Raw genomic sequence first — 18541 nt, forward strand, 5'->3', positions numbered from 1 at the left:
AGTTTGGTGCATTGCTGCCATATTGTCAGAAGCAAAATACCAGCCGGTCTGTCATTCCCATAGGATTATTAAAGGACATTATGTATATTACGCTTTCTAGCTAGGTGGGGAAAAAGGTAGGAGATGCCCCAATAATGTATTTTTTAATTTTTTTATTTTTTAAATAATTTACACTGTATTAGCCAGCAGGGAGTAAAGCGGTATTTTTTCTCACACAGGATCTTTAGAGTTGCAGAGAAGATGTTTTGTTGGACTAAAACGTAAAGATAAACAAATCCTAAAACTCATATAATGTATGATTTATATGCCACCTGCATCCTACGCATGCATTGAGATTAATAGTGCGTGTATATAATGTCATATCAAATGACAAATTTTCCAGTATTAGCATGCAGAACTTTTATTCGAACACAGCACTGTTTAGCTATTGTTTGTGTGACCGAGTTAAGAGAAAAAGAATGAAAAAAAAGGGGGAAAAAATATAAAAAACGCAATCCTAATTCCTGGGCACCTAGTACCTATGGCAACCGTCTTTCGTCTCCTTGGAAACTAATCTCGTGGTATTTGAACAATGTCAAAGGGGGACGTTTAATCTTACAGACACTGAAACTCTTTCTTGGGATCTGCTTTTCAAAAAAAACAAAAGAGAAAAAAAAAAAACTTCATTTGGAATACAAAAATATAAACAAGCCAGGTCTAGGACTAGAACATTTTATGTTGCGTATAGAATGAAGATATCTTTTTATGTTTATTTGATGTATATTTTTTTAGCAGCAAACAAAGCATAGCAAACATTGTAAATTACAGCAAAACTAATTATTATTGACAAAAATTACTTTAGTCTAATTAACAAAATACACAAAATTGTGAGGCTTATTTTCAATTTCCAATTACTTTTTTCTGCAAAGGAATATTATAATCTGCTGAAAACATTTATATGCAGTACATGTTTTCATAGTTTGTACTATGCATGCCTCACTATTACGCAGTGGGTTTACAGCACACAGCAGCTGTCAGTTACTGAATATATTTTATTACAATTATTACAACTACAACTCTGACAATGCTCATCCAATCTCTCCTCTAAATGCTTGTGGGCGCGATATATATGAAACATGTCTTGAATTGTTCACAATACAGCAACGTACATAGCTGTGAGTATAGACATACATGTACGGGCTTTGTCATTAAGGGGTTAAGAACCTTGCTTTGTCTACAGCAGCACTTTCATGCTGAAATAGAAAAGCGACTTCCCTAAACTGTTGACACAAAGTTGGAAGCATGCAATTATCTAACATTTCTTTGTATGTTATTGTATACCCTTCACTGAAACTAAGGGACCCAGCCCAAACCCTGAAAAACAGCCCCAGACCATTATCCCTCCTCCACCAAACTTTACAGTAGGCCCTATGCATCCAAGTAGGTAGCCTTCTCCTGGCATCCGCAAACGTTTCTTTGACAGAACCCTACATCACTGGGGCCACTGGAGAGGCTTGACAGCCAGCCTCCTCCCTATTGACTACCGGCCCTGGCTTTGTAAAGACTTCTGTGTCTAGCCCCAGAAGAATATCATCTCATCATTTGCTGATGGGATTATCTCTGGCAGACAGCCAGGATATGCAACCAGGGAGTTATCCCCCCACCCCATGGTGCACTACTATGTTGTATAAGTCAGCACCCCACCCCAAGTTCCACCACTACAGACATTTACCCTGGCCAAACCTTGGAACTGATTTTGGCCAGTAATAGATAGTGGAGGTTGGGACCCTATTGTATTGTTAATCCCTTTACTGACCCTGTTGTCTCCGGGAGGCAGATTAAGTGGGAAGGTTTGTATCCCAATATCTTGATTTATGTTAATGTGTGCTTTGCTGGCTATATCCAGCCCTGTGTGTGAAAAATAAAGCAGTCTTCATTTTGTTTATACCCTACACTGAGCCTCGCCTAGTGACTGGGAAACCGGGGAAAGAGTGTGTTGTTCCAGGCTAAGGGAGCAAAAGTCGGTTGGACGATCCAGCTCCATGACTCAAAAGTCCAGTGTGCTTTACACCCTTCCATCTGATGCTTCGGATTATGCATAGAGATCCTTGGCTTGTGTCCAGCTGCTTGGCCATCAAAACTCATTTCATGAAGCTCTGGACGTACAGTGCTTGTGCATGAGAGGCAGAGTGATGCTACATGATTTTTATGTTCCATAATAGCACTTACAGCGGACCGGGCAGATCTAGCAGGGCAGAGTTTACGAACGGACTTGTGGCAAAGGTGGTATCCTATGACAGTCACTGATCTCTTCAGTACGACCAATTCTACTGCCAATGTTTGTCTATGAAGATGGCTGTTTATGCGTTGGATTTTATACACGTTAGTAACGGTTGTGGCTGAAGAATTTAATTCACACTTTTGGTCATATAGTATTAAAAACTTTTTTCCAGTGGCCGCTAAATGCCAACAAGGGAGAAGCAATAATATATTTTTTTACGGTCTCCACTTTCTGTTTTCCACTATAAAAAAGAAAAGAAAAAAAAAATGCTCACAAGCAAGTGCCCATAAAAGGTTATTTCATACAGTATAAAACTGTATTTCAGCCACTTTATGCAATTCAATTAAATACATGTACCTATTAGTCTGTGCACAAATACTACTTGATGATTTGGCCTAGTCTTATTTCAGGTACTCCATTGGTTGTATGCCTTATTCCTTTACATCTAGAACTTGGGGTATGTTATGCTTATAATATGCTTATTATATCTCTTTTGTGGGGTGTCGGTCCATACAATGCTGCCTTGACATTTTTCCTTTAAATGCCATCAATTATTTAATCCTTCTTTTGAAAAAGGTCCTCAGGTACGTGATCTTGTGTTACTATGAACGTGAACAGACTTTCCTGTCATCCACAGCACACAAAAAGACCATGAGACACTAGGCAGAGCCATTCAAGTACCATGTGGAATATAAAAAGTTAAGATTAAATAAATAAATCATCAGGTTAAACTCTCTAGGTGCTATTTAATAACACAGTTTCTATTTCTAAACACTTTAACTCACGCTCGGGAAATGCAGTCAACACTGGTGAGCACTTAGTAACCCAAACCAAACATATTTTCTATACCCTTTGCTATTATTCAGAAAATCAGAACATCACTATAATTTGTATAGTAACAAATGCCAATCATAATGTACTGTTGAGCACAGGAACCAGTTCTAGCCAATATTTCTAGCTATTGTGCTCAAGACAAAGGGGCCCTATGGTGCATAATATCTTCTTAAAACAGTATAATGCAGAGACCTCTGAGGTTTTCAAGGTTAAGTAATGTTACATTTTTTTCCTATGTTGGCACAGTAAAGGTCTATCAACTTCAGCTAAAGACACCAATAATTCTTTCACAACCAAAAGATCAAAAATACAATGCAGCTGCTATTCTGCTCATTTCTAGCAATTACAGTCTGTCTTCTTAACACGGGGTGACTGCAATGCGATTCTTGATGGGATGCCCTTGAAACTACAATGGTTGAGCAGCAGCCAAGTTTCAGACAGTTCTTGGCCAACCAAAGTCACGTAGGATTGGACTGCTATATATTGAAATATATGTCTTAAAAAGCTGGCAATAATCATAACGGTCACTCAAACTACTTAATAGCGTTTGACCTACAAACCTGACATTGAGCATAGGGAGGTTCCATTGAACTAGTTTAAGGGGACAGTGGGGAGGGCCCCATTAAAGAAGACTGCATATTAAAAAACACAGGCCAACCATTACATGAACAATTTAATTCACACAGATCCAACAAGAGGACAGAGACGCCAGTAGGAGAACATTTTTGCCAAAATGGACACAGCATCAGCGACATCAGACTGAAGGTCTTAATGGGACTATTCCAAACTCGTAGAGAGAGGAAAATATGGGAAATTAAATTAATGTTTAACTTAACAGCCTAAATGATGGCCTAGTCCATGATAAGGAATTTATTTCCAATCATCACATTGTAGACCAGCCTGCAAACCAGAGATCCAGACAACCTGGCCCCACTAAAAGTGCAAACATCTTCTGACACCTCTAGAGGAAAATTGCAATCTATACTTCAATATACTCCCACTGACTGATCAAAGAACTTAGCCCTGGACTGAACTTAGTTCAACGGCTAAAGTGATGTGTATTAAAGGGAAATGTCTTTCCCTTTATTTATTTTGTATAATATGCCTGAGGAGAAGACCTGAGAAGTCTTGAAAGCTTGCATTCCAAATCTACTCAGTTAGCCAAAAAGGTATCAACTTGACTATACTTGTCTCCAGTGCTTTAATAACAACCTTACCTAAGGTTGTAGCTGCATCCATGGAGCTGCCATCCTCTTCCATCCTCTCATAACCCTTACCACTGATTGGCTGCCTGAAGCAGCCAATCAGTATCAGATAAGGGCTCCTCAATGAAATCACACAGCACATGTACGCAGGGGTTTGAACAGACCCCCATCCGCAGCGTTTGCTGAGCCAATCCTGGAGCGGACTCACAATAAGTATATCATATGTAGTGAGACGTGTTTGGCACGAAAAATAGCTAAGAGTTGGGGGAAAGGGGCAAAGGCATATGAGAAGGGATTCTGCAGAACATCCCCACATTCGCAAGGGGGACACCATGAAAATCTACCATGAAGGGGATCACATGGCTCTCATATGCATTAAAGTGCATATGATGGTTGGAGGGCCTCAATTAATAGTGTGCAAAAGAACAAAGGGCAGCTGGGGTCATGTGCAAAGTGTATTATGTGTGATACAATGTGTTAAAAGTCTTCTGATTGCTAGAAGTTTCACAGTTTTGCCCCAGAACCGCCCTTTACAAATAACCCCTATTCTGCATGCAGATGCACCAGTAAAATCAGGTGGAAGTCATTGCTTTAATAAAGTATATTTGTACCACGTAAATCATATTCACACTAGTTAAACAGAACTCCTTATCCCTCAAACACATATTTATTTACTTAATTGGTAAAATTAACATAAAACATAAAATGTATCTGTATTTCAGTCTGTTCAAATCAAATTCTTATATTATAAAGCACATATACGAATTGGCTCTACCCCATAAACACAGAACTTGATTTATCAACAGTCAATCTGTGTTATAATAGTAACAATATAAAATCCTGACGTGTAAAATAAAAACTATGGTATTTAATCCTTTTTACCGCCTTAAGGGCTTAAAATAGCTCCAAGCTCAAATGACTTTTTTTTTTTGTTTCAATTTCTTTTCACTGCTGGGAGCCAGAGACGTGTTGTAATGGGATGCAGGTGCTTCCAAAAGCCAGCAGATCTGGAAATAAAACACTGGGCTATTGATGAGAGTCAAACATTAGCGAGGCAAAGGTGGGAAATATTAAAAGTTATCCCAAAGAGACCAAGTAAAATCACGCTAGAACTCGCAGATGCAATAACAAACTTATTATCTGTTAGCTAATTATTAAATACGCTTATTGTAGAGGGCTTACTGTGATGTATTTGAGATGTAAAAAAAAAAAAAAAAAAAAACCTGAACTGGTTCAAGAGCCACAGTTGCATGGGATTCATGGGGTTACAGTTCCTTGATATACTTTTTGAAATCCCCAAACTGTGCATTTCATATGATGAAAAGTCTGAAGCACTCGATAACCCAAAAATGTCCAACAGACATCATACCCAGCACAGTATTCAAAGGGAAGTCCCTTTAAAGCAAGATAAGTGATTGGTTTCCAAAATATTCAAGCAGCCAATCAGTGGTTGGAAGAGAGCTGCAGCTTCTACTTAAGTACTTTTTTATTTTAAATGACATTTTAAATTAGTTTTTGTTTGGTAAGGCTGTCAGATACATGAAAGTTTCCCTTAAACATTACAATGATCTGTTATGAAAGCTCTCTATCTCGGTCTACAAATGTAGTCTAAGGCCCCAGTACCTCTTATACCAGAGAATGTTAAAGCTGATGTGTATTGTTATTATGTTATCTCCCACAGCTTTCATTGGCAGGATGCTTTAGCATTATAGTGAAATAATAACATTCCGTTTTACAGCATGAAGAGGGCATATCCTATTTAGGTATAAAAATGTTTCCCACGATGCAAAAAGTTTCAAATTGTGACTTTTTTTGTGTACAATAATGAAAAATGTTTTACCCTATAAAGTATTCCATAAAGAACTGCAGGCAGTACGTGTACAAAATGATGTGATGATGATAATATGCTGTTAATAACAGCAGCTGGTTCTCATTTCTGGTATTATTTTTTATTATACATAGAGGAATCTTTTCACATTAAAAGTTATATGCAGAATCGACCAAAACTTTGGGTTTAATACTTAGATATTAAGTTATTCATTAAGGACTGTTTTACTTCTGCAGTAATTAGATGCTCATCTATATCAACGCAAAGAAAAAAGTTATAGGGAGGAAGTATCGCCTAAAACACTAAAAACAGCTTTATCTGTGTTTGCCCCCATACTTTAGGTTGTCCTTCAACATGATAATAGGCACTGAAAGGTTTAGTACTTCCCCTTTAAATATAGATATAGGTTCACGTAAGCTGGAGCTATACTAGCATTTACTTCAATACATGTAGTAGACTGTTGCACGTAGTGAAGGACCCTTGAAACCTTTCAAAACAGTCAATGCACAAGGAAGGTTTGGCCCTTTATGTGAACAGCATGATGTGTTTACACCTCAGGCTAGATTCTATAAGACAAAACCATTTTCCAGTAATAGTGACATCAAAGCAACTTTGTTTACTCCCCTTCATGTCTACTTATTTTTAACCCACCATCAACTAAAATTACACAGACGTAAGGGTGCTGTATCACTCCTCTGTTATGTGCATTCTTCACTCCCCCATTCTATAAAATGAGAGTCAGCAGCAGGCATAAAGTTACACACACTGTTAATATATTAGTTCAAACTTCTATACAAGACTTTCTATGATAGAAACGAGTCTGATATTGACCAGGTGCATTTTATATCTAGATGCTGCCTATGCTTTTGCCTGGACGTTGTGGTTACAAGACACCTAGGATGAAATTGCAGCTTCAACAATGGAGACCACTGTCAGGAATGAGTTACTAATAAGGCTAAGTGCAGTTGAAAGATGACTTTATTCCTGTTGTAACAAAAGCAGACCTAAGAAACACAGATGTTCTCCCAAGCAACAACTATTGTTCTCGCCTGAAAATAGAACCCAAACCATGATACAGTACTTGTAGGCCTACACGCACACACATACTACTCTCTCAGCAGTATACACCATGGGTATACTAATAGACATACAAATAATTCCAATGTTTAAAATCTGTATAAAAAGGATAATAAAAGCCTAGAAAACTTAAACCACACAAACACTTACTGTTATTACAACAATTATATACCTGAAATGGAAGCGTCTCAGATGTCATCAACAAGCTTATCAAATTTCATTTATATTGAGTCCCTCTCGAAGGAGTTGAAACTCATTAACTGCTATCATTAGCCATGGATGTTGAAGTCTACGACCATTTAAAAAAAAAAAAAAAAGTAAATTCTTCTAAGAAGAAATGAACAGCTGTGGTGGGCTCTGGTGCATCCGTGGCAAGATATTGCAGGTTGAAAAATAATCGTATTTGACGCTGACACCAAAATGTATTTAAAATTCCCATATGTGCATATTACTGAACAACAATAGGATTTTCTAATTTGCTAAATTGGATGTTATACTTTGTCACAAAGGAAATATGTGGTGGAAACAAATAAAAACCGCCTTTAACAGAAAATCAATAAAAATATATTCTAACTCACGGCATACTCTAGCATGAACAGATATCAATGTGATAAATATATATCTTTAATATTATTTCTATTTTTTTAGTAAGTGCAATGTTTTTCTACATTTAAAAAAATATACGGTACTTCTTGTGTGCCTTTTAGTGATTAATGATGAGCCTTTTAAATGAATTATGGCTGTTTATGAACACTGTCAAAATAGCCACTATCAAAGACTGTCACACATAGCATGTAGGAATCATACTGATACATACACATACACAGAAAGATGTGCTAAACCGAGTAGTTTTCAACATAAGGATGACATCATCAAGTGCTATTCCACCCCATTCCTGGATGCCACACATTCTTCTTCCCAAAAAACAAGTTCTTGGAACACAACCTTTATTTTACGAGAGCACTGAAGATCAAATAATTGATAGCTCGGTCAAGATTAACATAATAAGCTAAGTAAACTGGGGTTTTTGTCATTAATGTTCATGAAAATGAAGACATAATTTGCTGCTTTAAATGATAGATTCAGATGAAACGTCACAAGTTCACACTGAACTATCAAGGGAGTTGATATAACTGTATATTAACGCTGGTGCTCAGAATAAGGCATCTTACTGGATATAAACAATTAGGTAGGATGGTAGTATTAAATTTTTGTAGACCCTCATATGAAAAATTCATATTTGTTTGCACTGGGGAGTATGGAATTTTTATTCCAGTAGATACCTTCTACCGGGTCGACACATAAAAAGTCACATAAGATTTCAAGACCTCTTTTTAAGATGGAAGAAGATTATTGCCATCTGAAGAACCTCTGAGATATCAAAAACGTATAAGACTTATTCTCTGCTAGCCCAATAAATGTCACCAGCTTCAACTAAAGCATTCATCTTCTATTGGACCAATACAGGCATATGTAATATTATTACTATTAATATTATTATTTTTCTCTCAGGAACACTAAAATTCTAACTATACTTTATTAGTCCAAACGGAATTTAATCATTTAATTTCACCATAGAAACTGAAATGTCATTAAATTCCTTACACGCTTCTCAAGTAATGTAATTAGGCCTTTTGTTAGACAAAACATTTTAGATAAATTAGGATATGGTAACTCATGTTCTTCACAGCATAAGGTTAGTCTTAGTAACATATTTACTATTATACTATGATAAACTACAATAATTTCTTGTAGCAAGCAATGCTCTCTTATTAACATTGACTATTATATGTGTGTTACACTCGTATATACACTACACATGGCTACCAGTTAGTTATAACAACAGGCCTTAGGCGGGTGGCCCACAGATGTAGACTCAAAGCTGCCAAATATAAGCCAGGTTTTGGATAACGTAGAATTTTGGCCTAAAAATCTCCTAAGTATTCCCGAAGTCGGTTCCTTAACACAATCACATAGGAAAGGTATAGCTAGAATTTAGGTGAATGTGTCTTGGAGTCGGGTAACTTAAAAGCTGTCAAATATGAGATCACGACATTAATCAAAGTACATGAAATGGCATTTCAATTTCCCTGGAAGATGACAGATCTCCATTACTGCTTCCTCTCAATGGCGTTTACTTCGCTGCTATATTGCTTTGTGCTATAAAAGTAGTATTTCTCTTGGAGTGTTCTTCATATTCCCACGTCCATGAGCACTGGCGCTGGGATTATACTCAATACGTTCTACACACATGTTTTTTTGCATACATGTGCGTATTTGCTTACCTTTGATGACTTAACGGCTATGTTAAATTACATGGGTTGTTTTTAATCAGGCTGGGAGAACCACTGTTCATCTGAGTGCCTCGCTTCCCGCCGACTTATACTTTAGATCACAGCCCGCTGGAAATCAGAACATTCAATGTCAGTGTTTAAATCATGTCACATTATAAAAAAAAACATTCAATTATTGTGAATTAGAAACAATGTGATTCAAGACAAAAATTTTCACAATTATTTGCTCTGAAGAACATTTTCATTTGTTATGTGTTTTACCGGTATTATAATTAAATGTATAAATATTAAAAGGGGGAAGGGACTCCCACTACGTTTTTATTACTACTATCAGATCTGCTGTGGTTTTTTTTTTTTTTAATCAGGTCTAGTTTTTGCATAATGTATTAGCCATTCTTGTTCTAGCCTAATGTCCTATACAAACACTCCTTATCATACTGGCTGTGTTAAACAATAGAATACCTCCGTCTTAATCGCCAGACAGACTTCATTAGAATTGCCATAAAGAATCAGAAGAAAGCTGACTGTAATGCCCAAGTCCACAGCTTTCTTTATAACATTAGGACCCACGTTTAAGGCATTATACAGATCAATTCAGTTGAACCAAGTGCTGGATGAGGTGTGCAGTGCCTTGTTCAAAAATCAGAGGGTTAACGTATATCAGTATGTGTTTAATAATGAAGCAGAATATTTACTATAGATTGTAATTGCGTGGCTGAAGCAGGCTGAATAACATATAGTTCTGAATTGAAAACATCCAAATTGGAGATGTAATTGTTTTATGCTTAAGCGACATCGTGATACAAAGTAAACATTAAATTAACCCACGATCGTCCTATTAAACTTTTCTACAATTGCCAAACACATATCATTATATTAGTATGCCAAACAAACGTCTAAATGAAAGCAGGTGTGTATTGATTATTAAGCAATGTTTGCCTATCTTGAGGTCCGTTCATAATGCCCAGTTTGATGACACATAAATAATTCACTCACATATCGCAAAAGGTATGGGACAGAACATGTTCAAACCTAACCTCATAATCTCAGCCGCTATAGTCTCCCATAGTGCTTGAAGCATTTGAAACATAGCACAATAGAAGCTGTCAATCTAGTACACAAAATCTTGGAGCCTGGGGCTAAAATATAGTCATCTCAGGATCAGAATTAATTCGGCATATTATATATATATATATATATACTATGATGTACATCTCCAGTCAATATCTTCAATTATCCAACAGTAACTGAAAATAATCTGGTTAACACATGTACATAACATATCTTTCTGTACAGCACATATGTGGTCATAAATGATCCTTAAAAAAAAAAAAAAAAAAAAAAAAAGAAGAGTAGAGGTCAAGAGAAAATTGTCATCTGAGCCAATCTGGCCTCCATAGCCTGGGGCAGTTATAAACTAGGTTGAAGAATAGGAGGCACTTTACGGCTCAGCCAAGCCTGTCAAAGCCTACCTACATCCTCACAAATATCTTCTTCAACTGATACCGTCCTATTTAATCTTAATGGACCAAATGCAAGCAAAAATGACCCCTTTGATATGAACATCCAAAGAGCAACGTGTAAAAATAGTGCTAGATTCACAGCAGCAGAAAAATTTGATGACAGATAAGAACCATTCGGTCCATCTAGGATAGATTGATGCCTATCCCATCATTGTATTAGCCTTTATCACTTCAGCTGGGAGGCTGTTCCATTTATCTACCACCCTCTCCATAACATAAAACATGCTTACATTACCTGACCCTGTACCTTCAGGCTATGAACAACCATGAATAGGGGCAGATACTGTAGCAACTTAAATGTGTGATCAGCACAATGTATCAGAACAAACATTTGTGTCCCAGCCTTGGAAGAATAGGCACTGGGAATAGACAAGGGCAGTGGGGGGAGAAAGTGACCCAGGGATGTGGCAGTCACTGGTGGGAGGGGTCACCAAAAGGCCAAAGCACTTTCCTATAACCACAATTCCCAGCACACAGACGTGTATACATACATACACACACACACACACACACACACACACAGTGACCTCATTCCAGACTGCAGCAATTGTAAGTTGCATATCACAGATCCCAGTCGCTTCCCGTCATTATAAATAGACAAGACACGCAAACCGGGGCATGAGTGCAGCGAGAGAGGACACCGGCCCATCGTGTCCCTTTAAATTCTAATCCAAAGCGATCCATCCAGCGTGAGTAAAACCTGCCCAGTCACGTGTGGACTCCACTATATAGGAACACTTGGGATTATACATAAAAAAACACAAATAACCATTAAAGAAGACACAAAGTTTCTCTTACCCAGTACTTCTGTGCGAGGTCCTCCCCGATCAGCCTCTTGTTTTTTTTTTACCTTGATCTGGGGTCTCTCCTTTTAATTGATCTGGGAAATAACAGAAAAGGGAGGGGTGTTGTACAGGGTATAGGATAGTTGTAATTTCTTCTCAGATCTGATCCGATCCTCCCCCGATCCGCAGTGCAAAATAGATATCTATCTGTCTTCAATCAACCCCCTCTTGGCTCCTGTCTGCAGAGAGGGCTGTGGACGAGAAGGGGGGGAGATACGTTCCCACCCCCCTTCCAAAATAAAATCTCCTTTTTGTGTGTGTGTGTGTATTGCAGAGTCCCTTTGTTCTATAATCCCAGTAAGATTGAAAGCCATTCGCCCCGTCTCTAATCCCAGCCCTGCTCAACAACAGCATCTATTGGCTGTAATTTACATACAGGATTAACAAACCAGCTTCAAGGAGGAAAGAGGAAAAGACAGAAAGAAGAAAGGGGATAGGTGGAATGAGAGCCCTTTTTCCCGATCATGTTAATTTCTGGCAATGATTACTGAGCCAAGGCTTCCGATTAGCCGTGAAGTAGAGGCAGGGGATGTTTATGCAGGGATTCCAGATTAACACTGCACTGTATTCCACAATATGTTGGTTTTGGGGGAAGGATGTGTCTGGTTAGCTGTTAAACATGGAGGTTGTGCTTTCAGATTACAGATTAGTGGGCTGGGTTCGACTCGGACAAAAAATAAAAATAACATCAGATTTATGGTACAACGACTAGTGATGCAAAGCAGTATATCTCTGACATTACTCAAAAGACAATGTATATTCTGCTTCACTTGTATCATATATTGTGTCTCAATTATTTATATGTATAGTTGATATATCGGAATCCATATAAATTGTGAAATTAGCCTGCACAATCTAGATTATTTAGATTTTTGAGGTGCTTAATCCCAAGTAAACAAAATATCATATAATGATATATAATTATCAAGATTATTATTATTATTATATTTTATTTACAGAGCGCCAGCACTATTACAATGAGGAAGGATGACAAATATACAAAATAAACAATCGTGGTCAAACAAGACATACCAGACATTTATTTTTGATAAAAATCCACTGTGGAGTAGAAATATCAGTAGACGCCATGTTAAATAAATACTCAAATATAAACATAATATTCTTGTATGTCGCTAAACTAGCATAGAGAGCGAAACATATGTCAAATTAGCTCAATTTCCCCAAATTATGATATGGCAACATTACAGTGAGTTGGATCATTGTATCATTATTAATAATATATTTGCACATAAATAAATAATCTCAACAAAAATCGCTTTAAAGCCCTCCTTGAACCACAAAGTTGTTCAGAACTCTTGTACATTATGTACCCTTGCGGAGCATTGTAACATATAGTTAATGTTAGAGGTGTAGGGCTCTGCAGTAACTGGCTCTGAGCAGTTTGTGACAACTTAATTCAGGGTTTTTTTAGAACGTATATGTAAGATTTGTCTTCTCCGATTGTCATGCCAATCTTCCCAACCTGTTGACATGTGATTGATTTATACCTTCTTATTTGTGGTTCTTATGTTTACCACAACATTTCAATGTTAGCATTCTTTAGCTTGTGTGAAGATCTGTGTGTGGGTAACTCTGGTTTCTGATATACTACTTCTAATACTGTTTTGACACTATAATTGTGGGGTATTCTGACAGGGAACCTCATAGTGAGTAGTTTGTGCCGGATTTTTGCTTGACCGAAATACCAGCCAGATATAGTACTCCACCCATACAAAGAAAAGCAGATGAGAACATCCTGTATGTCGTCCCAAGGTTTTATAAAAATAAATAAGTGAATGCATGAATAGGGATAATGGTTACATCAATTAATATCATCTTTCACTGTATCTTGTAGCAGATTGATTGTATATTGCATCTTACTGTAGACAGTTGGGTTGGCTTTATATACGTCTACATCAGGGGTGTCCAAGTTTTTTCTGCAGTCGGCCACTTCATCAGCAATGTATGTGCGCGTGGGCCGCCCTCATTTTTCACTGAGAGAAAATATGGTCTTCTAGGTATATAATGGATATTAATACAGGGGTAATTTGGCGATAATGAAAAAAGCAGTGGAAACGTCATTCGATCAATACTAAATTACTTAAACAGTAAAACAAAGTCAGTCCACAAACCATTTAAAAGAAGTTTAGACAAATAAAACTGCACAAGGCTGGAGCACACTGTGGGTACAAGCTGGATTTAAGATGGCTGACGCACAGTGGAGGCAGGGCCGGATTTAGAGCATCATGGGCCTGGTGCTGAGGGTTTTGGTGGCCGTTTTATGGAAATAAATAAAATAGACAGAATCTTAACTCCTCCGCATCGGTGTATACTGGACAAAGATGACAGCAGTGCTCGGCAGATAATACAAGATTGAATCTTTTGCGATGGGACTGGGAGTAATCAGTACACTAAAAAAGTCATGAAGCCACAATTTAGTGCCACTGATCCTTTTTAATAAAATATGCAGATTGAAACAGAGTAAATAACACAAAACCTTAACTTTTCCTCTCACTGATTTCTGGGCCAAGAAAGTCCTCTAAAGTCACTACAAATTTAGGAGGGCGTTGTGACACCTCGAAGTCCGCGGGCCGCACGTTGGACGCCCCTGGTCTACATGATCTACTAGCATTAGAGATACAACGCACAGTAGAGAGCTCTCTAGTAGAGAGCTAGGGTGCCTTCAGAAAATGCATTGGGATGACACACTTTGACATTTCTTTGTGACTGGAAAAAGGAATGTGGGTCCCACAAATATCGTTTACAAGCGCCACCGTCCTGCTGCCATGTTAGTACCCTGGACAGCAGTCTTAGATGACTAACTACAATGACTGTACAAAGAGAATATTATTATTAGTATTTATTGTTTTATATAGCGCCATCAAATTCCAAAGCGCTGTACAATGGGCAGACAGGACATAACAAATATTATATATGATAACAATTTGACTTACAGAAACAACAGGTAAGGAGGGCCGGACTCTGAAGTACACCTAGAAGTTTGGAAAGGAGCATGTAAATTACAATGGTGCAATATCCATGATTATGATACTCATACATGCAAATATAGAGTTGTATTATTGGTGACCATACAGTTTTATTATTAGTATTAGCAATATTATATAGATCTGTGCCATTCGTAGCTCTTTGTGCTAGCAGATTGAGCAATATGATGCTAACCTCTTTAAAACATTTAACTTTCAATTAACTTAAAGGATCCATTTACGACTGGGCCTATTTTTAGGAAACTCATAATTGGTAAGTAGAACATTGTGTATTTCTTTAAAACAGGCAAAATACAGTCTCCAGTTTATTTTTTGGGGGTATTGTAACCAGTTTGCTTGGACTATTGAACTCAGATTCAGGACGAAGCCAATATTTGGATCCTGAGTCATACCACGATATTAGATGACTTGTGAAACAAATCAGCAATCAGTTATTATTTATTGATTTATATAATACAGTCCTATTCCATAGCCTTATGCAATCGAAAAAATTAAACCAGACTATTACAACAGTTGTAAGTGCCAAACTGAAGGGGAAATCAGGAACAAATAAGAAAAATCAAAACCAGTAGGCCAAGCAACAGATCAGACACAAATACAAGGATCACACAGGCAACAGGACCCCTGAGCAACCAACTGAGGGACACATGCAGAACGTCTACCTGCCAATTACCGTAACTGGAGGACTTGATAACAAGTATTGAATGCATGGACATAATTCATTAGACTTTATGTCTTGTACTTCCCTTTTGTCACCTTATTATGGAGGTCTTTTTTTGTTTTTTGTAAAACTATATTTAATTGGATATTTTTGTGGAAATAAGCATACAGATAACACAATTATAAATACCGGTAATAGGAGATCCTTAATGGACATTATACAATTTATTTGATTTAATAAAAAAAGAAACTTTAGTCTTTTGTCCCATAGGCCTTGTAGGTAGTCATGGGTGCCGGCCAAGTCTTCGTGGGGAAAAAAAATCTTCATATTCCACGAATATTCGCCCATTCCTGTGTTTGGTTCGGGCGAATATTCGTGCACATTCTTCGTGTTCGTATGTTTCAACATTTTTTTGTAGAAGGGGTTAATACAGGGTTAATGCGGTACGCACTACTCAGCGGCTTTGGTTGTGTGTCTTCATATATGTTTTGCCGCTGCCATGTTAGTTTCTTCGGTGTTCGGGCTGGACAATTAAAACGCACCCTTCGTGTTTGTTTTCATGTTTGCCTGAATAGGAATGCACAAGTCTACTTGTAGGTACTTACAGTGGTAAATAATGAAACACCCTAAATCAGCCAAGGTCTTAGCAAAGGGTCACTAAGAAAAGAATACGTCAGAATGCACACATACAGGGCAAAGGTACAAAACAATATGAAAAACACATTTTTCCACAAAATTCGAGTGCTTAACAAAAACCCAGTGGTTTGCTATGTCCCATATAGTTTTGACCACAATGATGAATGGATATGACTTCTTCTAATGTTTTCAGAGTATGCAAAGAATTGTGGAAAAACTGCAAAATCTACAATATAAATGGTATGTAGATTAACCCTCTTCGATATTGATACAAGAGATTTCTTGTACCTAGAAGTGTTCACTTGGATACTTTGAAGGCTGGTTAGTGATGACATCTTTTTATGCCTCACAATTGCTTTTTAATAAAGTCAGATTGGACCCTTACATGAGGACCTTTTGATCAGGAAACAATTTCAGGTGTATTGCATGTTCATTTTTTAAATTGTGTTCTATGTCTTATATTAATACATGCTTCTGTAGATGAAATGACTTAGAAGTCCATATTTCTAGGTTAATGAGTTATTAAGGGGGGGGGGATGTTTATATGCACAATTTATTCTCCAATAGCTTTTTTTTAAACATATGCAGTGCATAAGATCCAGTTTAATCTGTTTAATATGTGATATATTTAAAATGGTTTTTTTTTAGATTTTATTTTTTTTAACCTGATGCTAAACTAAGGGGTTAATTTTTAAAAAAAGTTTATATTTTGTAGTTAGTGTGATGGGGTTAGTTAGTTGATAATTAGTGAGATATGGTTAGGTTTAGGGTTAAAGTGTTAAAACCTAAAAAAGAGAAGATTTTATATAAATGAACATTATATATAAATATAGGGTTTCCAAATTAGGCATGTTAACATTTTTTTTTTATTTTTTTTTAAATCATTTTTTTAATATGGTGCCTATTTGTCCCAAAAAGTGCAGACTTTATACAAAATAATGAGCACAAATGCAAAACAAAATCCAGTGCAATCGTGGTGGAAAATCAAAAAACGCCTTGATGTAGCTCTTGCTCACAGTATAACCCCCCCCATACACACAAACTTTAAGCCAAAAGGCCAAGTCTGTAACAAAAAGACAGAATACTGAAGTTTAGCATGGCTCATGGTTTTGCATGAGGCAGAGAATTCCACCTACGTATAGCATCATCATCAGTCAAGGTCATGAATGTCTTTGGCAGGCATTGTGGTCCACCTGACCCAACCTCATGGCCTGTTATATTCCTGTTATTTTCAACCATGATATAGGTTTGTCATAAGGTTTGATTTCTGCAAGAGATGTTACCTAGAAGCTCAACCATAGGGGAATAATGGTCTTTGACCAAAGGTCCAGACCTCGACCAAGCATCGTAACATCTCCATTCTTTCTGCTACTATGTAAAAAAAACCTTTTCATTATTATTTTTTTTGACTGATTGTGCTATTGCATTCTGTAAGTTATTAACCCCTTAAGGACAATGGGCGGTCCCAAAACCCATTGAAAACAATACATTTCGAGCCCGTACATGTACGGGCTTTGTCATTAAGGGGTTAAACAGGGTTCTTGCTTTATACTTATGATTTATAGATCCATCCCTTGTTCCTGTCTAGGTTACTGAAATATTTGAGGGCCAAACTGCCAGGGAATCATTATATGGCCCTGGCTGTTACTATGTTCCAAGTTATGTTTGAAGAAATGAAGGTAAAAGGAGAAATTGAAAAATATATAATTTGGTTAATAATGGGAAGAAAATGAACTGCAAGTGTAAATGATAGGGAAACAGTAGAAAAGAAAGAAGAGTAAATACTCTTTTGAAAATGAAATACATGGGGAGGAATGATATGAGTGTAATGAAGAAACAACAAGGAGGATAAGGACAAATATTGAGTTCATTAGTTTAAAGAATCAGGGATGTAAATCAGAAAGGGAAAGGTGGGTGGGAGTGAAACAGTATAATTTGGATATGAGAAGTACAAAACAAAGATATTAAAATACATGGCAAGGGCATTTCCATAAAAGAAGAAAGGAACTGCAAATTAAAAAAAAATTGATTATCCTTTGCTATAAGGAAGCCTTCTGGTTTATAATCCAAACGGAGTCCCCACTGTTTTATTAGTTTATTATTCCACATTTGCAACAAGTGAGTAAGTAAAATAAGAGGTGTTGCCCCATGGGTCAGATTTTTTTAATCTCACGGTTAAAGGACTGCTACAGATTAAACTTCAGAGGTTTCACCAGTTTAAAGATTTCCTAGATTATTAAAACCTTAGCAACACAGGAAATTCCAGGGATTTAATGGAATAACGAAAGTATTATATTCAGGATTTACTGGAAACAATTAAGTTCTTAGGACTCATTCTCTTGAAGTCTGGCATCTGCCAGAGGAACTGTTTGT

The 18541-nt window shown here is 37.1% G+C and overlaps 1 protein-coding gene across 2 annotated transcripts in view; it reads right to left on the reverse strand.

The window, feature by feature from the left end:
- The window catches only part of GTF2IRD1 (GTF2I repeat domain containing 1), a 48536-nt gene extending 36317 nt beyond the window's left edge, over nucleotides 1-12219 (reverse strand). For both annotated transcript variants that reach the window (XM_053454917.1, XM_053454916.1), the window contains exons 1-2: nucleotides 11820-12219; nucleotides 9490-9606 (exon numbers count right to left, since the gene is read on the reverse strand). The gene's annotated coding sequence lies outside the window, so the exon portion shown is untranslated. The remainder of the gene's footprint in view (nucleotides 1-9489; nucleotides 9607-11819) is intronic.
- Between the last annotated feature and the right edge of the window lie 6322 nt (nucleotides 12220-18541).

This window comes from Spea bombifrons, chromosome 2 (genome assembly GCF_027358695.1).
Source record: "Spea bombifrons isolate aSpeBom1 chromosome 2, aSpeBom1.2.pri, whole genome shotgun sequence".
Classification (NCBI taxonomy): Eukaryota; Metazoa; Chordata; class Amphibia; order Anura; family Pelobatidae; genus Spea; species Spea bombifrons.